Source organism: Anolis sagrei, chromosome 2 (assembly GCF_037176765.1).
Source record: "Anolis sagrei isolate rAnoSag1 chromosome 2, rAnoSag1.mat, whole genome shotgun sequence".
NCBI classification, from domain to species: Eukaryota; Metazoa; Chordata; class Lepidosauria; order Squamata; family Dactyloidae; genus Anolis; species Anolis sagrei.
The window spans coordinates 278,498,950-278,523,720 of NC_090022.1; the positions used below are offsets into that span (position 1 = coordinate 278,498,950).

General features: G+C 40.9%; 1 long non-coding RNA gene across 1 annotated transcript; it reads left to right on the forward strand.

Moving 5' to 3' along the window:
- Positions 1-22: 22 nt before the first annotated feature.
- LOC132766938 (uncharacterized) lies at positions 23-22,999 on the forward strand. The gene is made up of 3 exons (XR_009630576.2): positions 23-113; positions 10,848-11,097; positions 21,884-22,999. It is a non-coding gene; the product is annotated as an uncharacterized lncRNA (long non-coding RNA).
- Positions 23,000-24,771: the final 1,772 nt, after the last annotated feature.

A 24,771-nucleotide genomic window follows, 5' to 3' on the forward strand; every position in this document is an offset into this window, starting at 1 on the left:
AAGGAGCCGCCACCCTCGGCGAAGCGAATCAGAGACGCCCCCGTGCGGACAGCCCTACTCCTCCTCCTCCTTCCTCGAGCAGGAAGGCTTTACGCAACTCCATTCAATTCCAGGTAAACTTGGGAAGTGTGTCGCTGGGTGTATCTCTCTACATCCATGTTTTCCAAACTCTGCTTTGGACTTCAGCTCCCAGAATCCCTGATCATTAACAAGACAATTGAGGCTTCTCGGAGTTGAAGCCCAATCATCTAGAGGACCAGAATCACTAGGAATCACTGAGCTACACTGCAGTTGGATCACACTTTCACTGCTGAGGCTGGATGCTGTGAAATCTAGAAGATTGTAGTTTGGTGAAGGCCAGCACTCTTGGGCAGAGAAAGCGAAAGAACTTGTGAAACTATAACATCCAGGATTTCACACCATTAGGTCGTGGAGGCTCCTTCTTTGGAAGCTTTTAAACAGAGGCTGGATGGCCATCTGTCAGGGGTGATTTGAATGCAATATTCCTGCTTCTTGGCAGGGGGTTGGACTGGATGGCCCATGAGGTCTCTTCCAACTCTTTGATTCTGTGATTCCATGATGCAGACTGCACTAATTTGACAGTGTAGGTCAGGCATTGTATAAGGACCAAGTAGCAACAGTAAGAACTGACCCTGGAACAACAGACTGGTTCAAGATTGGGAAAGGTGTACTGCAGGGTTGTATACTCTCACCCAACCTATTCAACACTTCATGCAATGTGCAAGGCTTGACAAATCCAAGGCTGGACTTAGAATTGCTGGAAGAAACATTAACAATCTTAGATATACAGATGATACCACTTTGATGGTCGAAAGCAAGGAGGAGCTGAGGAGCCTTCTAACCAAAGTGAAAGAAGATGGTGCAAAAGCTGAATTGCAGTTAAACATAAAAAAAACCAAGATTCTGGCAACTGGACTGATTGATAACTGGCAAATAGAAGGGGAAAGCATGGAGGCAGTGACAGACTTTGTATTTCTAGGTGCAAAGATTACTGCAGACGCAGACTGCAGCCGGAAATCAGAAGACGTTTACTTCTTGGGAGGAGAGCAATGACCAATCTCGATAAAATAGTGAAGAGTAGAGACTGGCAACAAAGATCCGCATAGTTAAAGCAATGGTATTCCCCATAGTCACCTATGGATGTGAGAGCAGGACCATAGGGAACGCTGAGCAAAGGAAAATAGATGCTTTTGAGCTGTGGTGAAAACTGGGGAAAACTTCTGAGAGTGCCTTGGATGGTGAAAAGATCCAACCAGTCCATACTTCAGGAAATAAAGGCCGACTGCTCATTCGAGGGAAGAATAGTAGAGGCAGATAAAATACAGCATGAGAAGACAGGAAAGTCTGGAGAAGACAGTGATGCTGGGGAAAATGGAAGGAAAAAGGAAGAGGGGCCAACCAAGGGCAAGGGGGATTGATGGTATCCTTGAAGCTGCTGGCTTGACTCTGAAGAAGCTGGGGGTGGTGATGGTCAACAGGAGCTCTAGTGTGGGCTGGTCCATGAGGTCAGGAAGAGTCAGAAGCTACTGAATGAATAAACAACAACAACAGGTCAGGCATAGGCAAACTAAGGCCCGGGGGATGGATGCAGCCCCCTGAGTGCTTACCTCAGGCCCTCCACATTTTCCCTGTCCTCTTAGCATAAGGGCATGATGTCCTGCCACATCCTTATGCCAAAAAGACTGGAGTGCTCTCAGCCACCGTGTGTCTCTTCCCGGCATTAGGACGGTGTGAGCGGCCGCATCCTTATGCCAGGAGGCCAGCTCAAGGAGGGCACATGGGGGCTGAGAGCCCTCTCAGCCACCACCTGTCTCACCCTCTTCCTGGAATAATGCCAAGAGGACAGCCCAAGAATCAGGGAGGAGAATCAGGGCAGTCACCATGTGCTATAGTATGGATGCATCCTGTGTTATGCAGGATTAAATTTGTCTAAGGATACATATACAGATGTGGCAAAATTCCATTTATATATCTGAAAGCCCTGCCATATTTCACCATACTGGATCTAGTAATTCCTTGATATATTTGAGAAGAAATCTTCAAGTGGCCTCTAGAGCAGTTATGGGCCAACTTATGCCCTGTGGGTGTTTTGGACTTCAAATCTCGCCATTCCTAACAGCCTCAGGCCCCTTCCTTTCCCCCCTCAGCTTAAGTGGCAAAGGGGGGGGGGAGGAAAGGGCCTGAGTCTGTTAGGAATTGTGGGAGTTGAAGTGCAAAACATCTGGAGGGCCAGAGTTTGCCCTTGACTAACAGTTCCAAGCCAGTCTTGTTTACTGATGAAAGGGTTCTTGATCTGGTTGTTTCATTTTACCTGTGCACATTGTTAATTTTGAACAAAAGGTTGCAGAAGTCAGAGGATGACCTCATAGGGTGAGCTTTTTGGATGGTGGGGGCGGGGGTCTATGAACTTAAACCTATTTTATCATGTTATTCCTGCCTCTGGTACCAATCTTTCTGCTAAAGAAGTAATGCCAGAATCTACTTCATTAACTGTGGTTGCCTCTACACTGTGGAATTAATGCAGTTTGACACCACTTTAATTGTTCTGACCTAATGCTATGTAATCCTGGGGTTTATCATTTAGTGAGGCATCGGCACTCTTTGGCAGAGAAGATTAAATGCCTTGTAAAACTACAACAGCGTTCCATAGCACTGAGCCATGGCAGTAAAAGTGGTGTCAAACTGCAATAATTATATTGTGTAGATGCATCTTATGTCTCTTCTGGTTACAATTTTGTGAGACATCTTAAGCTAAGAAACAGTGTCATTCAGTAAATTTTATGGTTCGGCGGAAACTCAAATTTGTACAGTAGTTCTATGAAAGAGGAATCACACTTTTAAAAACACACACAACCAAATGACCGCCACTACAAAACTGTATGTAGGTTCTGTGTTCACATTTGAGACATGAGCTATACAAATCCAAGGCTGGAGTTAAAATTGCTGGAAGAAACAATAACAACCTTAGATATGCAGACGATACTACTTTGATGGATGAAAGTGAAGAGGAGCTGAGGAGCCTTCTAACCAAGGTGAAAGAGGAAAGAGCTAAAGCTGGGTTGCAGTTGAACAGACTGATTGGTATCTGGCAAATAGAGGGAGAAAATGTGGAGGCAATGACAGACTTTGTATTTTCAGGTGCAGAGATTACTGCAGACGCAGACTAAAGCCAGGAAATCAGAAGACGCTTAGTTCTTGGGAGGAGAGCAATGACCAATCTCGATAAAATAGTGAAGAGTAAAGACATCACACTGGCAATGAATATCTGCATAGTTAAAGCAATGTTATTCCTCATAGTAACCTATGAATGTGAGAGCTGGATCATAAGGAAGTCTGAACAAAGGGAGATAGATGCTTTTGAACTGTGGTGTTGGAGGAAAATTCTGTGCCTTGGACCGTAAGAAGATCAAACCAGGAAATAAAGCCCAACTGCTCACTGGAGGGAAGGATATTAGAGACAAAGATGAAGTACTTTGGCCATATAATGAGAAGACAGGATAGCCTGGAGAAGACAATGATGCTGGGGAAAATTGAAGGAAAAAGGAAGATGGGCCAACCAAGGGCAAATTGGATAGATGGTATCCTTAAAGTGACTGGCTAGACCTTGAAGGAGCTGGGGGTGGCCATGGCTTGCAGGGAGCTCTGGAGTGGTCATGAAAAGTCGGAAACCACTGAATGAATAAGTGACAACATACAAAAGCTAATTCTGAATAGGAGAAAAAATACACTTCCGTCCTAGCACTTTACCTGGCAGAGGGTGAATAATACACATTGAATAATAAAATATGCTATAGACGAGAATTGCTATGTGACAGGAAAGCTTCCCTGAAAATAAGTTACTCTTAACTACCCTGTCTGGGAGCATCTGCCGTCTGCTGTTTGGAAAAAGGTCCTCTATGCCAGGAACCTCCACAACCTACCGATATTGCAGCTCTTCAAAAAGCTCTGATCACTTCCCAAAGGACATTATTAGAATCATGAATCTCTGCGACTTGGTCTATTGTGTTCTCGGCTTTTTCTGCCCCCACCAAAGTTTTGATATCAAACGGAGAGTGCACAGTCTGATCCCATTTCTCCAGGGCTTAATTTAAGACCCGGTCTACCCGAGCAGTAGAGCTTGGAAGGGGAAGGTTGAAATGGAAGTGGCAGAAGTCTTGATCTGATGGAAGGAGCTGTAGCTCTTCCGGCATTGAAGAGTCATCCTTTTTTTTTCATTACTTCCCAAGAATGAAAATGTCCCCCATGGCAGGGAACACACAGGGCAAGATCTTTTCTTCTTGATGTATTAGCCATTCATTCAATACGAATTTCTCCCAGGGAAGTAGAAAGAAGATTTAACAAATATATATTTCCCATTCGCAGTGGGAAATGGTAGGCTGCATCTCATTCGATTGCATAGGTAGATTAAACCAGCAAGTTCACAGCCTAGCTCTAAATTCAAATGTTGCTCTCCAACTAGAGTTGGTATTAAGCGGCTGAGGGGGAAAAGAAAGGGGCCTGAGGCTCTTAGGAATGATGGGAGTTGAAGTCCAAAACACCTGCAGGGCCAAACTTTGCCCAGGTCTGAACTAGAGTATACTCATTTAATCAATTGAACTTGACATACCAAATTTCCATTGATTCAACGTGTTTGCTTTGGTTGGAACTAAAACTTGAATCTGGGCCCTAGAATTTGTCATTGTTTTCATTGCCTTGGAACATTTCCAGCTTGATACTAACCATTCATATTTGAAAATAGGTCCCACCAAGCTCCAAAGCTCCCAGTAAGCAAATATGCTTAGGCTGTTACCCGTGAAGTAACAATAAAGGGAAAGTGTCAGGTTTCCACCAGTCAAGGCACTTAAGTCGTCTTTTGTTGATCTTTTCACAGAACACATAAGCCCAAAGAAGCTTGTAGAAACACATAAGCCTAGTATGGTTCATAAGCACATTTCCAGTCTTTTTACTGGCCCCAATAAAAAAGCCAATGAAAAAGCTCTGTGTTGTTGTGCCCCAGTGAATGTACTCAGTCTCTGGTTTGCCAGTAAGTGCTTCTCTATGGTACCCCAAACAACTGCCTCTTCGATCTGCCAATGTTCTTGGTCATATTCTGTCTCGACTGGTTGTGCTTCAAAAGGATCATTAGTTACTCACAAATATCTTCTGTGCTGGATAGCATGCCTCGTTTCTTGACCTGGGAGGGAATAATTTCATTTTCTCCCTCCAAGACTACCAAGTACAATTCATGAACATCAGCACAGAGACAGATTGAAATGCATGCAATAAGCCAAAAGGCATGCCATTTTCAGGTCTATTTTTGTCTGACCCCTCATTTTGTTAACCAGAAAGTTATCTGAAAGGGGAAGGGCGTTTTCCATTTCATTTGGCAGAGAATCAGCCCATCGGCTACAATGGGAAACTTTAAAGCAGGGGTCCTCAAACTAAGGCCCGGGGGCTGGATACGGCCCTCCAAGGTCATTTACCCAGCCCTCGCTCAGGGTCAACAGGAAACGACTTGAAAGAACACAACAACAACAACAACAACAACAACAATTCTATCTCATCAGCCAAAAGCGGGCCCACACTTAGAATCATAGTGTGGGCCCGCTTTTGGCTGATGAGATAGGATTGTTGTTGTTGTTGTTGTGTTCTTTCAAGTCATTTCCTGTTGACCCTGAGCAAGGGCCGGATGAATGACCTTGGAGGGCTGTATCCAGCCCCCGTATCCAGCCCCTCTTCCTCTTTTCGGAAATTAAACAAAAATTACACTACAAAAACTACAAATCTTTTCATTAACAGTGATTTGGGCCCAAGTCTAGTTTGCAACCAATTGTACATTCACAGAGATGTCTGTACTACCACAATGCATAACTCAACTGGAATTAGTCAGTTTTAAGTAGCACAGTTGCTTATAGCAAATTACATTTTGGGTAATATGTAACAAAACAGCATTTTAAAAAAGTTAGGAGTAGAAATGGCAGCACTTTTCTGAGGTGCAATGAGTAATAATGTCTAGTTCCTTCTTAAAGATTTTTTAGGAATATTCTAATAGACATTTTAACAGTTTTATGCCACTCTCAATCCTAACATGGGAAGAAGAAAAACACACGCGTCACTGCATTTTTTAATAACATTCACTATGACACATTAGAAAGGGGGTCTTTCTAATGAGTTATATAATAAATTACTTTTTAAAATGGTGCCTCAAACTCCACACTGAAATGTACAATACGTAGACTTCCCTGCTCCATTAATTATCTGTTGCCACCCCTCTCTTCTATTAATTGCATCTCTTAATTTGTCTATTTCAGCCAAGTCTAGACATTTCAGTAACCCTTCCCAAACGTAAAGGAAACTGAAAGTTTTTTCCTGAATGCTTCCCCTGCTCTTGCTCGTCAGAGACAGGGGGGGGGTCTTCCATTTTTCATATCCTTTTCAGGAACCATGGAGTTCCTCTAGACCTCAGCCCATCAGGGTGTTTCTTTAATAGCATCTGCCAAAGATTTGATCAGTTTCTAAATTTAATCTTTAATGAAGAATCCCAGTAAATGAGCCATCAAAGTTTCTTAGTGACAAAAGTAGAAGAAAATTAGAGTTGCGGTCATAGGCCCAAATCTTGGAAATAAGCTCTGTTGATTATGTTTAAGGAAAAACAGCTTAAGAATTCAGCTGTGAGTTTCCTGGTGGATACTGGGTTAAGCAGATAAAGGAGGTTTAATCTTTCCAGATGGGAAGATGAGTCCACTTTGGTCACTCAGACTTATATAGAAATCTCCCTAGGGATTAGTGACAAGAGGAGGAAGAAGAGAACTGGGGAAAGGGAAGTGGAGAAGGAAATGGCATGAACAAATTGGGTGAACAAGGGGGTATATTCACAGCAGAATTAGTACATCTTGACCCCACTTTAATTTGCAATGGTTCAGTCCCGAGGATTGTAGTTTGGTGAGGTAGCAGCAGTTATTGGCAGAGAAAGCTGAAGCCCTTATGAAATTATATTGCATTGAGCCATGACATTTACTGTATTTTTTTTAGAATTCTAGGATGCACCCCCCCCCCCCATAAACATATTTAAAACTGTGGTGCATCTTAAGATCACAGGTGTATCATATGTATTTTTGGCGGTGATGGTGATACTGAAATTAGAACATGTCTTACAATCAGTGGTGTCTTACAATTGAAAAAATATGATATTTGGTGCCAAATTGTATTTATCCAACAGTGTGGATGCACCCCAAGTTGAGGGGACTGCCCTGAGAAAAAAGAACCTAGTTCTCCCAAATAATTGACAAGGTACCAATACAGTTCATCCTCTATTATCACCAGTTCCCAATCTGCAGTCCATGGACCACCAATGGTCTGCAAAAACTAAAACATAGTCTGAGGCCTCACCATTGCTACACCATTGCAAAGAGAGTGACTGGTCTCGCGAAACACTCTTATAGTGCCGAGGCTTATTAAATATGGTTTTCTGTGGGCAAACAGATAGTGACTACTGGATGGCATATGTTCTGTATCTGAAACTAGAGCTGACGTGGTCTAGCCAATGCAATTTTCTGACTCAGCACCTCAAATAACCAAACAGAATCTAAAGTTGACCAAAAAACAATTCGTAGTGCTTTTGGTACTAATGTTGGAGAGTGGTCCCTGGTCAAAGTGGTCCCTGGTCAAAAAATGGTTAGGAACCACTGCTCCATAGTTTGAAAAAATCCCCCCTCCCCCAAAATCCAAAAAACCAAACCTTGAGCTTATCTATAAGGGACACCATTTTACTACACCACTATATATAATGAGACACCCGCTTTTTATCCATTGGGCATTGCCAGTGGATACGAAAGAGCCCACTGTTCTATGCTTTCACTGTACCATTTGGCTTCTTAAGGTGGGCACATCAATGAGGACCTCCTGATGTGGATGATATAGAAACTATTCAAAATCTTCTCCTCTGGGCTTGTTTAGGGAACCAGGAGAGGAGTTTTATGGGGAAAGACAGTTGACTTTGTTCCAATCGTGTTCACAAATTCCTCCACTATGCAACTGCTGAGAGGCAACCTGTTCTTTAATTCTTAACGTATGTCTGGTGGTTGCCTGAGCCACCATTTTGCATCTAGTTCCAACAGGCGAGTCTCAGAGTGCTGAGATGTGTAGAAAACGAAGTAGATCACACAAGCTTAACATCTGATCACCCTTTTATAGAAAAGAGCTTTCTTGAGGGAGGGGAGAAGGAGAGAATCCCTTGCTTATGTCATCTTAGCCAGTCAGAAACTTCCTCCCAATATTTAATATTCTATAGGCACAAAGGCTTTCAATACAACAGAGGATTAAATCCTAAAGAATTTCACCCCTTTGGTATTGGAACTGCTCTGTTAACTAAGGAACCATGTCATTTACTGTTTTAGGGAATAACATGAACATAATGGGACTTCTTTTAAAGAAGATAGCAAGGATAAGCTTACTTCAACCTAATGCCATAAGAGGATGCATTATCCCTGTTACAAGTCCTTTTTGTGCCAGATGCTTTAAACCATTCCTCTTCACACACAAAAAAGAGTTCTTGGAGTATGGACATGTGAAAAGTGACTCCATGGAATTTGTTTTTCTAATGGTTTTACCAGTTCATACTTCCCAAGCAAACATGGAAACAAAAGCAGTGAGTGATCAGAAATCCATACCTTTCATGTCTTGTCTTAGATTCCATGAGACAAAAGATGCATTCATTTCAAATATGTTCAAAATCCATAGTGTACATTTTTAAATAATACACAAAGATAGTTTAGTTTACCTACTCATCAACTGTCCAGATTTGGGAGGGATAACCCTAGTTAATCCTCTACTTTCCCACTGTCATTACAACTTTAAAGATGTCCCATTTTCTATCTCTTTCTCTCATTTCTCTCCTTTTGCTACAAAGTTAGGCCCTTCCACACAGCCCTATATCCCAGAATATCAAGGCAGAAAAGCCCACATTATCTGAGTGTGGACTCAGATAACCCAGTTCAAAGCAGGTATTGCGGTATTTTCTGCATTGATATTCTGGGATATAGGGCTGTGTGGAAGGGCCCTTGGTTAAAACTGCAAAGGTAGTTTGCACTCAGTTAATACAGCAGGGAGAAGAGAAAAGAGAAAAGAAAGAAACAGGCTCTTTCCTTCCCAGTAGACTCGGGCAAAAGCAAACTGCTGCAACCCTCCTTAGTTTATCTGTTCTTCATGTTAATAACATATATTGTTGAGTCAAATGTGCCTCCATTCTCATTTCTGAATTTTTTGAGAGGGAACTGGTATTTTTTAATGTACCATTTTGAAAACTGTGCACAAAAATATTGCCAAACAATACTTGTCTATCTGGGAGTTACTTTCTACTTTCTACCAGGTTCCCTCAACTTGGTGTTTTCTATATTTTTTGGTTTACAAATCCCATCATTCCTGAAACAAAACCATGCTGGCTGTGGCTGACAGAAAATAAAACAACTAGAGGTCAAAAAGTTGCGGAAGGCTGTATTACAAGAGGCTCTGCTTACTTACAGTATTTTCCACGATGATTCCTTTTTTGCAAATATGCATTGACTTTCTCAGTTTATATTTCTGCAGTTTCAGCTACAAGTGTTTGATCTGGGTGAAAAGTGCCAAAATAGCAGATTTTATAAACTGCTGCTTAACAACAGTATCCTTAATGAGTCTAAAACAGATTCTGAAGTCATATTTCCAAGGCAAATTATATTATTTAAAATGTTTTTACTTTAAATTATATAAACAAATCAACATAAATAATTTAATTTAATGTATACATATTTTATTAATATATTGATTTATAGAATCACTAGCCGTCCCCTGCCATGCATTGCTGTGGCCCACTCTGTGTATATGTGTTTTGTGTATGTATATATTTGTTTATATGTGTATATATATGTGTGTGTTTGCATGTATACGTGTGGTTTTGTGCATGCATTGTAATGTTGTTGGGTTTTTTTGCCTTTTCAGTCTCTTCTGTTGTGTTTTTCAGTGTTTTTATGAGTTATGGTCACTTGTTGGCCTGATCAGTGAATTGTGTCCAAATTTGGTGTCAATTCATCCAGTGGTTTTTGAGTTATGTTCAATCCCACAAATGAACATTACGTTTTTATTTATATAGATAGAGTTGGAAGAGACCTCATGGGCCATCCAGTCCAACTGCCTGCCAAGAAGCAGGAAAAATCGCATTCAAAGCACCCAGGACAGATGACCATCCATTTGTAAAATATTATAATATTGCATTAAATATTTAAAAAAGAAAAAAGAGAATTGAATGTTGAAGTTTTACTCCATGTGAAATTCATGTAAACTAATTAGTTTTTCAATGTATGTCTCATCATTCCTGCCATTCCCCCTATTTTCAGAAATATTTTTTCTTAGGGATATCATCAAGGAGAAATGGGTTAAATTTGCCCTCTATACCTGATGGACTCTCCAAGAAGATAAGTACTCCTCAAGCCTATTTACTGTTTTAAAGACTTCAAAGAATTATTGTATGTGCAAAGGCTATTTACCACCAAGAAGTAGAAATGCAACCCAGGAGCTGGGAATTAGTTCTCTTTGTCTTATGATAAAGAGTTCAGTTTAACATGAAAGAATACTTACTCTTAATACAAACAATGATAACTTGCCTTCATTTTTCTAAATAATCCTACAGGGATACACCAGCTAATATAACATGCCATGACTACTATTATAGGGCAACTGCAAAGGGTATCCTATTTTAAAAACGATTATACTTTATCTTAATTTTATTTTATTCATGGCAAACCAGTTGTGATAATAATAATAATAATAATAATAATAATAATAATAATACACTTTCGCTCTTTCTCCCCAAGGGAACTGAGAGCTGATCACAGTATACACTGACTGAAGGCCAGCAAGTTGGACGTTCGAATCCAGAAAGAGCGTAGATGAGCTCCTTCTGTCTGCTCCAGCTCCCCATGTGGGACATGAGAGAAGCCTCCCACAAGGATGGTAAAACATCAAAACATCCGGGCATCCCCTGGGCAGTGTCCTTGCAGATAGCCAATTTTCTCTCTCCAGAAGTGACTTGCAGTTTCTCAAATCGCTCCTGACATGCAAAAGGTATACACATATATAGGCAAACATTCAGTGCCTTATATACGGTGAACAATAATGACATACAATACACAAACAAAGGCAAAGGTTTCCCTTTCCATCTCCGACATCTGGAGGTGATGTTCAACTCTGGCCATGGGGAGATGCTCTTGTTCCATGTTCCATGCCAAGGAACCTGTTGTCTGTAGACACCCCCTGCTCGTGTGGCTGACATGGCTCCATAGGTGCCTTTTACCTTTCTGCTGAGGCAGTACCTATTGATCTACTCACATTGCATGTTTTTGAACTGCTAGGGCTAACAGCAGGAGCTCACCTTGAACCACAGCTGTGAATTGCCAAACTTCCAGTCAGCAAGTTTTTCTGGTGTTTTCCCACACTGCACATATATTTAAAATATTTTCACAAGTTTAGTGGTTTTCACAGGCATATTCGCCAGCTGATGAATAAGTAGTTAACATGCGTGAATTAACAATCACAGCTCAGGACCCATCTACACTGTTATAAAATGCAGTTTAACAGCATTGAACGGCATTATATGAGTCAACACTGCCATATAATCCAGTTCAATGCAGTTAAACTGCATTTTGAAACTACATTATAGGGCAATGTAGATGGGATCTCAGATGATATAATGGTTGGAATTAGACATGGTCTTCAAGAGAAGAAAGGCCCTTCACTCCAAAGGAAGATCCTACAGGAGGGTGATATTAGAGCTCCGTGCACCCAAGAAACTGGAAGTGGAGTCTCCCCGACATCATATTTCAAAAGTGGGAAATTTGTGTTCCTCATGAATTGCAGCTTATCTTTCTATTGGCTAGGGTTAATTGGAATATCTCTCCAACCATATTTGAAATGGCACAAGATGGTTTTCTCTTTGCTGCACTGTTCAAGGAGGTTACCTAATCCTTCAGTCTAGATTAGGACAGGAACAGCAGGAAGGAAAAATCAATGAAAATCTCTCCTTCTACCAATGGAAAGACCTTAGGAATGAAGTTCTGCTCAAAGATCAAAGTCAAGTTGGATTGCATTGTCACTTTGAGCTGTGAGACACCAAGTTGTATGTGTACACCAAGAAATCCAGATAAATAGCTGCTGTTTCTACATGCATTACATCCGCATTTGCAGATAAACTCTTGTTTCCTTGAAAATGAACAGATAGAATATCCTTAAATGACACATAGAGATGTACACTTATACAGTGAGGAAGAACAAGATGATAGAGACATTTGTTTGCATGTGGTTGAAATACAAACAAAAATATTTGGATCATCTCTGAAATTGTAGATTTCAAATAGATGAAAAAGTGAAATCCTTTCTCATTAAAGCTAATAGTGTTTGAAAAGTCCTGTTTCTGAGTGACTGCCATGTAATTGCATTGTAAATACAGAATCAGTTTCTACATCAGAAGATCCAGCTGGCAGCCAGATGTAGATGCTGAAGCAATCACATTGCTCAAGAAATTGTTGGAATGGGGGCTTCCTGTGTCCTACTATCTCTTTACCACAACATAAGCACCTTACTTCCCCTCTTCTCACTTTGGATGAAGACAGATGTATAATTATAAACATGGTAGAGGTAATTTTACTGCCATCTAGATGGATATCCAGTTTCCCGTTCAGAGATTAACTCTTAAAAACATATGTGCAAACACTACTTGAGATGGCATGCTTCCAGCATGATAGAGAAAATTGCATCAGGGAAGACCTCTCTCAGGGATGTTACTAACACACACAAAAATCCCTTAATTGTGGTTTTCAAACATTTTTTTTTAGTTTAAATAGAGGTTAGTAATTTTTTTGATAAAGAGAATTATGTTAGGGCATGTAAGAAATCAGTTAGTTTGTGTGTGTCAACTGTTAAATAAGATGCACAAAGCTGATTGGTTGGGTTACGCCCGGGTAGCTAGCTGAGCCTGGGGATTTTGGATACTATTACATTTTTCAGGCTTGAGCTGTGCAGGTGCTCAGAAGCAGAGAAGCAGAGAGATAGAGAAATAGTTTAGTTGTTGCTTCATGAGCTGCTGAAAGGAGACTTTCCACATGGACATCGAAAGACCATTTTAAATATCTCTAAAAGGACATTAATACAACTGATCACATGATTATACATATGTTGTTCTGAATTACGAGGAGTAAACTTCTTGGTCTGTATTGATCATGTACGTGGCATATTTTCTTTCTCTGGCAAGACAGTGTGTGGACCGATCAAATGTGAACTACACATGATTTATTTTACATCACACCACAAATTATTACTATATATACAAGAAATGAGGGGGCTCTGGTGGCTCAGCGGATTAAACTACTGAGCTGCTGAACTTGCTGACCGAAAGGTTAGCAGATTGAATCCAGGGAGTTGGGTGAGTTCCTGCTATTAGGCCTAGCTTTTGCCAACCTGGTTGTCTGAAAACATGCAAATGTGAGTTGATCAATAGGGACCGCCTTGGTGGGAAGGTAACAGTGCTCCATGCAGTCATGTTGGCCACATAACCTTTGAGGTGCCTATGGACAATGCTGACTCTTCGGCTTAGAAATGGAGATGAGCACCACCCCCCAGAGTTGGATACGACTAGACTTAATGTCAGGGGAAACTTTTACCTTTATCTATGCAAACAATGGGAGACTTTACCCTTCGAATTATATCTTGAATGGGCCGTCTAAAATTTGGGAGACACACAAAATTAATGCACATTATAGTAAATTAACTTCATCACATTTTGCTGCAAATGATGTGGCTACTTCTAAACTCTATGCAATCAGTAAAGCCCCATGAAAGCTGTAGGTTTGTCATAAGGAAACTTGCAACTTGAAACCTATACATAAAGGCTCATAGAGATACAGTATTGGAGATAGTCACCACACAAGTCATATGAGACTTCAAATGTCACAACCAGCACTTTGAGTTCTGCCTAGAAACAGACCAGTTAACCACAAAAGCTGTTTCAACAAGGGAGTTCTATGTTCTTGTAATGCAATGGCTCTCAACCTTCCTAATGGCAAGGACCCTTAATAGAATTCTTAATGTTGTGGTGACCTCCATAACATTATTTTTGTTCCTACTTCACAACTATAATTTTGCTACTGTTATGGATCATGATGTAAATATTTGATATGCAGGATGTATTTTTATTCACTGGACCAAATTTGGCACAAATCTCCAATATGCCCAAATTTGAAAATTGGTGGGGCTGGGGAGATTGATATTGTCATTTGGGAGTTGTAGCTGCAGGGATTTGTAGTTAACCTACAATCAAAGAACATTCTGAACTCCACCAACGATAGAATTGAACCAAACTTGGCACACTGAACTCCCATGATCAACACAAAATACTGAAAGGGTTTGGTAGGCATTGACCTTGAGTTTTGGAGTTGTTGTTCACCTACATCCAGAGAGCACTGTGAACTCAAACAATGATGGATATGGACCAAACTTGACACAAATACATAATATGCCCAAATGTGAACACTGGTGGAGTTTGGGGGGAAAGACCTTGATATTTGGGAGTTGTAGTTGCTACGATCAAAAAGCATTCTGGACCCCACCAACAATAGTATTGGGTTAAACTTCCCACACAGAACCCCATGACCAACAGAAAATACTGTGTTTTCCAATGGTTTTTGGCGACCCCCTGACACCTCCCTCATGACCCCCTCAGAGGTCCCAACCCCCAGGTTGAGAACTGCTGCTGTAATGCATGCCTCGCCTCCTATCTTCATGTTTCATGCATCAGGTAAATAATTGAAAGTTGAGATAACAGATTGCTTGTCATCCTGTGAGTGGCACTGGTTTGTTGACCCCCTTCGTTCCCATTTTACTCTTGGTGCTGATATCAATAGGTACAGAGAGAGCTTGAAAAGTTTGGGCTATAACTCCCAGAATCCCACAGCCAGAATGGCCCTTAATAGACCCTTTGAGATTTACTGCTAAAGGATCCATGCCTGGCAGAGCTGACCTATGTAATCCCTGAAGCTGGTGCGTGTCTTTCTGTCTGGTTATATCCATATTGCAATAATCACTGCACAGGAATGTTCAACACTGTTCCCAATATCAATACCACTGAAAATAGCATTTGCAGAAGAAAACAACAATAAAAAAAACAAAAACCGAGGAAAACAATTAAAAAGCAATAAAAACATTCAATGAGGGGAGAGCAGCCAGAGCAGCTGTATGTTTTGTGGGAAGAAGAAAAAACAAAAATGAAGAAAATCCATTCTCAAGCAAAGGTTATGTTGGGTTTCAGTAATACAAAAGAGGTACTTTTTTTAGGTTGTTCCTACTCTCATTTTTTGTTAGCGGAGGAAGACTTTCTGCTTTCCACAGTCTCTAATTTGTGCTTGTTTGGTAGAGTCAAAAGGTGCTTTTTCACAAAGCAAGGAAGACCGAGCAGTTCTCTGGCTGTATATTAATTGCTTTATTTCTGTTTTTCTGCACCCGGTTTGATCCCTCATCATTTTGGAGTTTGCACTGCAAAGGTTTGCTTTTAATCCCACACAACAGGATATTTGGCTGAAAACAGTCTGGTAAAATCAGGAAGTCTTTATCCTGTGGGTGGCTAAGTGAGCAGCCTGTAGCTTAAACGAAACAGCAATCCATCCAGTGGGCTTAGCAGAATTTCCCTTTGAGATGGATGGAAAATTAGGCAGATCTCTGTCTTGGAGGAAAATGCTTTCTGAAAGAGCTGTCTGAGTCAGTGTTGTAAACACAGGTGGAGTTTGATTTATCTTATGTTATTCCTTGCATACAAGCATTGAAAGTAAGGAAACTAGTGAAACTGAATCAGTCACGACTGAACACCAAATGGGAGGTGATTTGGGGTTTTCTGAATCAGAAGTGGAAAACATTTGGCCCTTCAGTTGTTGCCAGGTTGCAATTCCCAACTGTTCTGGACAGTCAGTGATGATGTATGCTTGGGGTTGCAGTCCAACAAAAATGGGAAAACATTTGGTTGCCCTTCCTGGCTTATATTCAGGATATCCGGTGCAAATCACAGGTAATTGGAAAAACCTCACAACCTCTAATGATGCCTGCAATTGATGTGGGTGAAACATCAGGAGAGAATGCTTCTGGACAGGCATGTAGCCGGGGGGCTTCAGTGGCTTCAGCCCCCCCCCCCTTAAATTCTCATGATGGTTTGCGAAAAGGCCTTACTGGTGCATTATTTAAACTGTTATGTTTATTCATATCATGATCTGATCACCATACTCAATATATCCCATATGCATGGGGGTATTGGGGTAACAATACAAAAGGTTTGCTAGGGTAGACCCTCTTTCACTCAGACTCAGCCCCCCCCCCCCCCCCCCCCGAAATGAAATCCTGGCTACGGGCCTGCTTCTGGAACATGGATATACAGACCAGAAAACACACAGCAACCCAGTGATTCTGGCCATGAAAGCATTCAACAACTGGGAAAATGATGTTGTTAACCATAATTGTATAAATTTGACCTTCCAGGCACTTCAAACTTTTAATTCTCAGAACATTTGACCATGCTGGCTGAGTTGTTGAAGCCCAAAACATTTGAAGCCAGATATTGAAAACTGCTATTCCAGGTATATTTATAATATAAGGATGCAGACTGTGTTCCTGATATACACCTTGTAGATTGTGAATGAATAGTTGGTTAGGGATGTCTCAGGCTGCGTAACCAAAACAACAGCCTAGAAAGGAAGAGATCATATTGTACTCCAGTCCAAGTTCTCATTATCCTCAGATCCTGGAATAAAGGTGATGGTCTAAAAAGAACATACAGAATAGCTTCATTTCTTGATCAAACATCACCTAAACATGGTGTCCAGTCTGGGGCACCACAATCCAAGAAGGATAATGACAAGCAGGAACATATCCAGAGAAGGGCAACCAAAATGATCCAAGAGTCTGGAAGCCATGCCTCCTGAGAAAGTGGCTTAGGGAATTGGGTATGTTTAGTATGAAGAAGAGAAGATAAAAAGGGTGATGTGATAACTACTGTATTTTCCGGCATACAAGGCGGCTGGGGGTATAAGACGACCTCCAACATTTAAAGATTAAATACAGAGTTAGGGATATATTTGCCATTTAAGACTACCACTCTTCCAACACTATGCCCCTGCGGCCCCCAATGCTATCCTTTCAAGGACCTCCTCTGCCCTCGCCGCTCACCTCCTTCGAAGGCTACTGGGCTTGCCTAGGCCCAAGGAAGTGCCTCCGGATGATGACTTCCAGCAGCCCTGAGTGGTGGTGTGCCTTGGATATGTTTGCTGAAGCATTCTGGGAGCCATAGTTCCCTGACTCCTACTGCTCCCAGAATGCCTCAGCAAGCACATCCACGGCATGCTGCCATCCAGGGTTGCTGAGAGTCGTCATCCGGAGGGGCAAGGAAGCACCTCTGGATGATTCCCAGGAGCCCTGGGTGGCAGCGTGCCTTGGCTATGCTTGCTGAGGCATTCTGGTTGTCATAGGGACATAGGGTCAGGGAACTATGGCTCCCAGAATGCCTCAGCGAACATATCCAAGGCACGCCGCTGCCCAGGGCTGCTGGAAGTCATCATCCAGAGGCACTTCCTTGGGTCTAGGCAAGCCCAGTGGCCTTCAGAAGAGGTGAGCGATGAGGGCGGAGGAGGTCCTTGAAAGGAGAGCGGGGAGAGCAGCGGGGGCCCCAGGGAAAGTCCAGCGGGTCATCACCCCCAGCTGGTCTCTGTGGCAATGCAGCCTGCCACTCCTCCTCCTCCCCATGCCCCCCTCCCTCCTCCTCCTCCCTCCTTAGGCTGCACCACTAAGGAAGGTTTTATTCTTTTATTTTTATTATTTTTATTTTTATTTACACCCAGCATACTAGATAACCCTAAATTTTCATAAGATTTTCCAGGCTTAAAAAATTGTCTAGTACGTCGGAAAATATGGTATATTAAATTATTTGCAAAAATGACATATTGAAGATGGAGACAGGTTTTTTCTGCTGCTCTAGAGATTAGAACATGGAGCAATGGATTTGAATAGCAGGAAAAGAGATTCCACATGAATATTAGGAAGAACTCTGGTGGTAAGAGCTGTTTGAAAGTCATGCTGCTTTGAAACATGGTGGAGTCTTCTTCTCTGAAGATTTTAAGTAGAGACTGGATAGCCATCTGTGGGAAGTGCTTTGATCATGTCTTCTTGCATGGCAGAGGACTGGACTGAATGACCATTTGGGTCTCTTCCAGTTCTATGATTCTATAATTTGCATTTGGGACACAAAGCACTTTGAGTTTAAAAAATCTTAGTGAAGATGAAAGTGAAGCTGTTCTTCCACAACTTCCCTAGTTCATGCATAATTTTTGGACTAGAAGAAAGGGAAAGCAAAAAACAGTTCTGTCTTAGCAAAGAACGGAAACTGTAACTGAGACTGCTGAAGAACTAAAGGTCCATGACGTTAGCAGACTTTTTTGAAATCTATAGAAATTTGCTGTCATATTTAGAAAGCATACAAGATTGGTTGGTATGCTTGCTGGGACTAAGCAAGAAGGGAAATAAAGTCAAAGACGAGTGATTCCCCGGCAGATGCAGAATTTTGTCTCTGTGTGACCTGAACTTGGATGAGCCAAGAGCAACAAAAAAGGGAAAGGTTCAATAAGTTCCAAATTAGTTTCATCCAAAGCACAGCAGGGCATCTCAAAGATGCCAGACTCAAAAAATAGGTTTTGGCTGTTATTTGTTCTTCTCAAACAGAATGTGGAAGGCTGTATAGATCTGACAAAGTATTTGTTATTATTTGCGGATGATGTTAGGTTTCTTGGTTATATCCATATTGACCTCATCCAGTCCCTTGTGTCTGGAGTTTTGATTCAATAGATGACAAAGAGAATTGATGAGGACTTGCTCCCTAATCTTAAATTGTTTATGATCAAACTAAATACAAGTGAACAGCTTACCGGTGTGGGTCCATAACTCCCAGTTGACAAGGAACCACCTTCATCCTCAAGAGCAAATGCATTTTCAGAATTGTTGTTAATTCTTTTAGATCCCATTTCCCCCCTCAATGCTGGTCATAAGGCTACTTGCAGATTGTTGTTAAAAGACAGGATATTAAAACACACACAACATTAAAAATGTTGAAATTTACTCTGCAAATGAGAATTTTTATAAAATGTACAACTGGTACACAATACTAGAGATATTGTTTAAGATGTACAAAGGAATATTGAGTATGCAAAGGGATCTTAGAGACTGAGAGGACAAAGTTGGCAGGAGTTGCAGGAGCAACTAGACTAGTCTACAAAAACTTAGGCTACCAACTATTTTTAATTAATCTCGAAGAGACTGCAAGATCCCTTTGTATATTGATATTCTAGACTGACAGAATCAAGTCTTCAAAAGGAAGGAACATTGAATGTATGTTGGAAATGTGGTAAACACAAAGGGCTTTTCTATCATGTGTGGTGGGCTTGTTAAAAGGCTAAAAATATTGGGCTCAAAAGCATAGCCAGATTAAATGGATTTTAAAAGCTCAGAATCCAATTAAAGCCTGAACTTTTGCTTTGAGGAAGGCAAACAACCCTTAACAAATATTGCCCAGAAAATTCCACAATTGGTTTGCCTTGGTGATGCCTTAGAGAAAATGGGGCAATGCTGACAGGGGATAGGGAAAAGGCAGAACTACTTAATGCCTTCTTTGCCTCGGTCTTCTCACAAAAAGAGAGTCTTCAACCTCAGCAAGATGGAGTGGATGAGGGATTGGAGGACATCCAACCCCAAATTGGGAAAGAAGTCGTCCAGGAATACCTGGCCGCACTTAATGAGTTCAAGTCCCCAGGGCCAGATCAACTACACCCCAGAGTATTGAAGGAACTAGCGGAAGTCATTTCAGAACCATTGGCAACCATCTTTGAGAGTTCTTGGAGAACGGGAGAAGTTCCAGCAGATTGGAGGAGGGCCAATGTGGTCCCAATCTTCAAAAAGGGAAAAAAGGATGACCCAAACAACTACCGTCCGGTCAGCCTCACGTCGATATCGGGCAAGATTCTGGAAAAGATTGTTAAGGAAGCGGTCTGCAAACACTTAGAAACAAATGCAGTCATCGCTAATAGTCAACATGGATTTATCAAAAACAAGTCATGCCAGACTAATCTGATCTCTTTCTTCGATAGAGCTACAAGCTGGGTAGATGCGGGGAATGCCGTGGATGTAGCGTACCTGGATTTCAGTAAGGCCTTCGACAAGGTCCCCCATGACCTTCTGGCAAGGAAACTAGTCCAATGTGGGCTAGGCAAAACTACGGTGAGGTGGATCTGTAATTGGTTAAGTGGACGAACACAGAGAGTGCTCACTAATGCTTCCTCTTCATCTTGGAAAGAAGTGACAAGTGGAGTGCCGCAGGGTTCCGTCCTAGGCCCGGTCCTGTTTATTAATGACTTAGATGAAGGGCTAGAAGGCATGATCATCAAGTTTGCAGACGACACCAAATTGGGAGGGATAGCCAATAGTCCAGAGGACAGGAGCAGAATTCAAAATGATCTTGACAGATTAGAGAGATGGGCCAAAACTAACAAAATGAATCATAGAATCATAGAATCAAAGAGTTGGAAGAGATCTCATGGGCCATCCAGTCCAACCCCCTGCCAAGAAGCAGGAATATTGCATTCAAATCACCCCTGACAAATGGCCATCCAGCCTCTGCTTAAAAGCTTCCAAAGAAGGAGCCTCCACCACACTCCGGGGCAGAGAGTTCCACTGCTGAACGGCTCTCACAGTCAGGAAGTTCTCCGGGATTGCATGATGCGGTTTCTGGGCCCAATCAACACAGGAGCCACACCTGGTAAGACTCGGATTTTACCTTTAGATCTTACCAGGGATTCAATTAATTTGGAGCAAAGCAGGGAAACCCACATTATGGGTCTGCCTGGATGGACTCTCAATCTGTAGAGACACTATGAACCAACAAAAAGAGCAAACCAGGCCTGAGCTTTCACTACAATCCATGGTGACTAAACTGTGACTATAGTATTTTGGATGTTTCATAATACAATGTGACTCAGTCAATAGACCTGAGTCCATTAAGAGCTTTCATTCATAGTTGTCACAAGTTGAAGTTAACTTGATAACTTCAAACAAAATTAACAAAGTTCTCAAAGCTTTAAGAATACCATTCCCTAAAGTGCAAATCAAATTTTCCTTAGGCTGGAACCTTTGTAGTTAAAGTGGCCTTATAGTGCGATAATTGTGTAATGTGAAAAGGCCCTTAGTTCAACTGCTTGTGTCTCATTACGATGCTCTTTTTTTGCCAAAGTGTTTGAATTTATCAAAAATTGGTTAAGGCAAGGGGTGGGTAGACTGAAACCAATTAGAGAGGTTCTCCTCTGCTAAAAAAAAGAAATTGCATTTACCGGAATAGCAACAATCACAGGCACAATATATACCAAATCTTTGACAACCTTGGCCATTTCCCACCATCTGGACCCCAGGTGAATTTTTCTGATGAGAGCAAAGAAGGGAGATTATCTTGGGTTGCTGATATGAGGTTTAAAGAGGAGGGGGAGTACCCAGCTTTCCTAGATTCTCCTTTCTGAAAATGGAAAAAGTAAAAGGTTTCGCAATTTCTTCACCATGTAATCTTATCTCAGTTCTGTCAGTAACTTAATGGTGTATTGATTAGATCTTGCAACCACCAAGTATTTCTTTTTAAAATGGCATTATTACTCTTTCAAGGCAAACATGAAAAACTACTTTTTTAAAAAGCTCCCTTTCAGTTTTATGATATTTCAAAAGCTTCTCGGGGGCTTTATTGAGTTCCAGAGACAGCTGGAATTAACACTGCAGTATTCATTTTGTGTTTCAGAAAGGGCAAATTAATCTTGGACGGGAGACATTTCCAGCCTCATGGAGAAGACAATGGTGGTGTGTTTGCTGTAGATGCATCCATTCAATGGTTGCTTGAAACCATCTATAATTAAACATGAAAAAGGGAATGACATGGTCTTGCTGTCATCCTACAATACAAAGTGGAGATGGCATGTGATAAAATGCACCTTGTCATGTGGCATGTTTTGACTGTCAATTCAGAATGAAAGAAAATGAAATTTGTGGCCTAAGTTTTCTTCCAAGAACTATGACTCCATATCAACTATTTTGCACTGACAAAAGTCGCAGTGACAAGTGACAAAGAACTCAAAGCAACACACGTAGGGGTTGAGAACAAAGTAAAAAAAAATAACCCAGCTGTACTTGAATAAGCCATGTGCAGTGGCCTTAAGGTCGGGAGCCACTTAGTGTCCTGCTTCAGGCAACAAAATAACTTGAATCAGAGTTCTATTGAGACACCCAACATAGCCTTGTGAGAGCTTTCGTAACACACTATAACCTGATCATCTGTATCACTCTGCCAAATAGTAATGATTTTTAATCATATATCCATTGGAATCCTGTATTATAGAATTCAAAGACATAGTTGTGCTAGTCTGAATCAGTATGTAAAAGGGATCTTGTTGCACCCTTGAGATACATCTGCTTGTGTAGAGTGAGACATAACATATATACTCATACAAATAGAACTAATTTATACGTTGAGGGCAGGTTCTAGAGCCAAAAGTTTAGATTTTGATATGACCCATGAGTAAGTCGAGGGTGATTCCACTAACAGGGAAAAGTGCCATTCCCAATTCAGCAGGACAGCTGACCTTGGCTGTGACTGCCATTTCTCTATCCAGACATTCAAAAAGGCCAGACACAGTGCAACAGTAGAGACAGTAGAAAGGTTTGGTGTTTATTTCGATTCTCCCAAGATGGAGTAAGCTCTTGCCTTTCAGCACTTTACTCAAATAAGAGAATGGTTCCTTTTAAAATCAGAGTTAAGATACAGTATTCACATTGACCTGTGAATAAGTTGACCCATGTTTTTGGGTTTCTTTTTTGATTGAAAGTTATAGACTTATATATGAGTACATAGAGTAAACTAATACAGGATATTAGAATGGTTTTGATTCATCAACACTTTCTGAAAGCTTATGCTACAAATATCTTTTTCTCAACGGTGCCCTTTTTGTATATGAAAGAATGTCATCTGAATGGATTCAAGATGTCCAAAGACCATGTAGGATACATCATGCTAATCATCTGTCATTACTAGTTACCTTCATCTGGAAAAATGTGTGCTATCACTCTTGGTGTGTCCTTATGGAAATACAGTTTGAGCCATGTGCTCCAAATCCATAAATTCAACCAACCATGGCTCAAAAAATTTGGAAAAAATCCAGAAAGCAAACCTTGATTTTCCTGTGCACCAAGTAGCAACCCACAGATGTGTAGGCAACCCCTGCTGTATCCTCTCACCGTTTCACATATTCCCAAGCTTTCTCCAGCACTTGTTTGAAAAGTTTGTCATTTTATACACCATTTTACTATGCCATGATAGAACTTGAAGAGTCATGGATGACAAATATCCACATATCCCCACAAATAAAGAGGGCCAATTTTATACCTTCTGTCTTCTTCAAGGGCTTTCCTTAGTGTGAGTGGTAGCTTTTGAGGATTCTATAGTCAAGACGTGCTTAGTGAGTGCTCCTCCTACTTTGGCCCCTGCTCATTCACTTGCTTGGTCAAGGATTTGGGGAGTTGGAGTACAATAATATATAGAGCCTCCTTTGTTGAGAACCTTCCTATAGAATGGAGAAACCAATTGTATATTTACCTGATTGCTCCTCGTGGATCCCATCTTACTCACTCAAGAAGGCACATGGAATTTGCAGATTAGGTAAACATTCTCATCCATAGAGCTCTAGTATTTCACTAAACTACAGACTCAAGGACTTTCAAGTTGGAATTGCAAATCGAAAGCCATTCCTGAGATTGTTACACTGCAGAAGCGAATGCTCTATACAGTAATCGTTGACTTTGGATTAGCAAAAAAATCTCCTTGGATCAAAGGGCAACTGGGGCAGAATCTTTGAAAATCTTTTGGTAAAAAACAGTAGGTTTTGATAATTATACAAATTATTATTCTTTTTGCATAAACATGAAGTTAATATGTTAACTGTGGGTTTATGATATTAGCAGGGTTAGCTAAACTGAGATTTCCAAAGGATGTTGACATGGATGTTAAAATGGAAGACAGCATTGTGACTGTGGTGTGTGAATGGGATCCTGAGCTTCAATAACTGTGGAGGAGGCACAACTAGAACATACAGAGCTTTGCTTTCTCTCATGCAATGTAATCATCTAGGATTTCAAATGCCCAAAATAAGGATATACATTTCTTTGTTGTCCAATACCTTTTACAAGATGGTATTTTTAAGGAAAATAAAATAAATGTCTAAATGTTTGTAGGAGCCAATTCAGTAACATAAACATTCTAGAATTCGATTTGGCCTTCCTGTCGTTAAAACTGTAAAACATAAATGAACACACATTCTGAGGAATGTGTGAAAACAGGCTCTGTTGCAGGACTTTTCCATAAGTCCTGTTGTCATATAAACTATCTGAACTCTTTCTTTCTTTGTTTTACTTTCTGGTACAGTGTATGTATTTGTCTTGCTGTTTTCTCGGTTTGTGATAATAAAGGATATATAGAGGTAATTCAAATAGAATATGTTACAATAGAAGTACTGGTAAAAGTGATTGTTACACATGTTAAACTATGACTAAGCAGAAATAAATATAGATGAAGAGAAGTCCTTTTCATTAGTGTTTTAATAAAATATTATAGTGGATCTTTTGTTAATTTATTGTTCT